Source organism: Spermophilus citellus (genome assembly GCF_964194105.1).
Source record: "Spermophilus citellus genome assembly, chromosome: 13".
Taxonomy (NCBI): Eukaryota; Metazoa; Chordata; class Mammalia; order Rodentia; family Sciuridae; genus Spermophilus; species Spermophilus citellus.
In genome coordinates this window covers 19,852,006-19,855,216 of record NC_138193.1, presented here as the reverse complement: position 1 = coordinate 19,855,216, position 3,211 = coordinate 19,852,006, and the positions used below count along the sequence as shown (strand labels likewise).

Sequence of the window (3,211 nt, the reverse complement as noted above, 5' to 3'; positions counted from 1 at the left end):
CTCTGAGCCCGCCGCCATGTTGGAATCCCCTGTTAAGTATTTTTTAAGAAAATGAAGAAAGATTATGGCGCTATCAGTATCACTAAATGCCTATTATTTATCTGATCAATAGGACTGTGTTTCTCAGTAATATCACCCACAATTTATCTGCCCCTTAATGTGTATCAGCAAACCCCTTTACTTGGACTATCTTCATTTATTTCAACCAGAAGTGTATTGGGTAAGAAAAAGAAAGTAATCTCATTTTATAGGTAGCATATTGGAAGTGAGGTGGACTTAAAAAATATATCAGATAATTTTCTCATGAATATGAGTTTAGTAAAATAAGTTTAGAACATCTTTTTCTTAGTATTTAATGATTGACTATTTGTGGAGCAGAGTGATAAATAATTATTTTTATTGATGTATAAGCATCTTTTTAATGTAAGGTACTAGGTTATTCACCAAGGGCTTATGTTCACTGTTCTCTAAGAAGATAATTAAAACAGAAAAAAATAGATTTTCTTGACTTTCTTGTTGGAAAAGATCAGCAACACTTCGCAGAAAAAATATACAAAAAAAAAGAAGAAAGAAAGAAAGGAAAAAAGAAAGAAAAAAGAAAGGGATGTTGGAAATTATTAATTATCAGTACAAATATTATTGTTGAGGGCCAGTTCTAGGGCCAGATATTTTTGAGGCTAGGAATATCACCAAGCCTTCTTTGATTGTTTTAATGAAAAGACTTTATTTTAAGGAGAGTTGTAGATTTACAGAAAAATGAATCATATAGGACCATGTTTCCGTATGTCTTCCCTATTCAGAGTTTCTACTCTTTTTTTTTTTTTTGTATATTACTGAGAAACATTTGATGTAAGTACAAAATCAAAATATTTTGCCAATAGTGATGGTACTAAATAATTATTAATGGCAATAAATACTTTAGTTATATATTAAAAAATTAATTTTACAGTTTTTAAAGCATTGAGAAAGAATAATGTCAATTTTCATCATGATGGCATCTTACATAGTCGATTCACCACTTCAGAAGTCCCTGTTCTTCACCTCTTTAACATCTACTCTGTCTGATTTCTTGGCAATGTTTACCATTTTTAATGTTTGACTTTTCCAGAATGTCATAGATTTGGAATGACATGAATATGGCATTTTAGACATTATATTCTTTCTGGCAATATGTATTAATAATGCCTCCATGTGTATTCATGTTTGATAGTAAATTTCATTTTATTAAATTTTTGAGTGACCCTCCAGTGTTTGGATGTATCAAAGTGTTTACATTAATAAGAGGTAAATGGCTATTGAAATCTCTCTTAGCTGCTTTCTTTTCTTGGCAATCATGAGTGAAGAAGTTGTGGACCTTTGTATCTTGGTTTTGTGGACACTTGTATGTGGACATAGCTTTCAATTCCATGGAATTAACACTGAGAAATACAATTAGTGGGCCATATTAAGTGTATATTGTGATTTTTAAGAAGCTACCAAACTGTCTTCCAGAGTTGCTGTCCAATTTTGCTATCTCACCAGCAATGTGTGAGAGTTCCTCTTGTTCCCTATCTTTGACAGCTTTTGATATTGTCAGGTATAAAATTTTATAAATTTTTATAAGTCTGTTTAATTTGTAATTTCTTTTTTTTCTCCCCAAACCTATTTATTATACCCAACAATTAGAATAATACCTGAATTTAACATGCACCAGAAAGAAAATTAGTAATCCATTAACTTGGATAATTGGGGATGAAGAAAATGTTGACATGCACCATAATTCTACCTTGAGAAAAATTGTTTAAGACATGGATTATGCATTGTTGTATCCTTGCAACTCAGCACAGGTGGGCAGATAATAAAGACATCTATAGAGTACAAGCCTGTTCAAAAATTATAATATTTTCTTATCTCATTGCACATTTATTGATCATAAGGCTACTGAGCAATTTTATTTTATTTGGCACAGCTTTGTCAAAAGTCCTAGCTCAACAAACTAGGACTGGGAATAGGTAAAATATACTCTTATTGAGTGTCCCTGGTTTCAGAGACAGAATATATAGCTAGAATAGAAAGGGGGATGTTATTTTCTGGGAGAAAGAGATTAATACAGCTATTAATTTTTGGCACCATCAAATCAGATAATAGCTAATGGTGGGAGGGGGGGATCCCAATGTATAAGTCAAACCCAATAAAAAACCAAATGTGCCTGTCATGGATAGAGAAATGACAGGAAAAGAGCATTTGAATAGTCAACTTGGATTAAATCTATGCAAGATTCCACTACTTTCAGTCTGTGTAGTGTGTCCTAAACACATAAAAGCAAAGCTAGCATTCAATCATACATCTTTATTGCCTTATTTTAACATTTCTCCAATTAAAAGAGTTACATCTTTATTTTAAAATCTCATCTGCCAATTTAGCATTTTCCACCAACTCGGGGAGCAGAAAACTTCTCAGATTTCACAGTCTTTTTCTGAGGTGTTGCCTTTGTGGGAGTCTTAGCAGCAGCCATTGCCATCTTTTTAAATGCCTGCTTAGACTTTTTGTTTGTTTGTTTGTTTGTTTTGCTTCCTTGGCTGCCTAAGAGCTTGCTTTCATTGAGCCTTTTAAACTTCTGGTTTCTGATTCCTCTTGGCCATGATATCCGCAAGGGATGCACCAGTGATGGCCCTCTGAAATTTGGCTTCAAGTTGGGTTCTCTTCTTTTGAATTTCTTCTGACTGGCTTTTTTTGTGCTTTCTTCTGTAGAGGACAGTACAGTTTATCTGCTGAGGATTCCTCTTGGATAGGAAAGCCAACTCATATTTTGCATTAAGAAATTGGAAAACCTTTCCGTCAGTCCTTGCATAGTGACTCCTGTATATGGGGTGTATCTTGTACCCACTAAAACTGCACAGCTTGACCTTAATGGCAGTGGCTGCTCTGTAATTTTTTAATGACATATAATATTCAGCATCTTTGCCTATGCTTTCCAAATATATAGTTTGTTTTTCTGAGGAATATATTTATTTCTTTCATTCAAATTTAAAACAATTGTATTAGGGTAATACTGAAATACAATAAACTATACACATATAATTCATACATTGTCATGTTTGCAGATACCTATTTACCAGTGTAACAATGACCACAATCAAGTTTTTAACATTGATAGTTTATGCAGATGGTTCTTGGTGCCCCATTGTATTTCTACCTCTTGTTTCCTCCTCCAAGGGGGGGGGAGACAAAA

At 33.3% G+C, this 3,211-nt stretch overlaps 1 pseudogene across 1 annotated transcript; it reads right to left on the bottom strand.

The window, feature by feature from the left end:
* Positions 1-2,386: 2,386 nt before the first annotated feature.
* Positions 2,387-2,924, bottom strand: LOC308632387 (large ribosomal subunit protein eL24-like; annotated as a pseudogene). The gene has a single exon. The product of its transcript is annotated as a large ribosomal subunit protein eL24-like (transcript).
* Between the last annotated feature and the right edge of the window lie 287 nt (positions 2,925-3,211).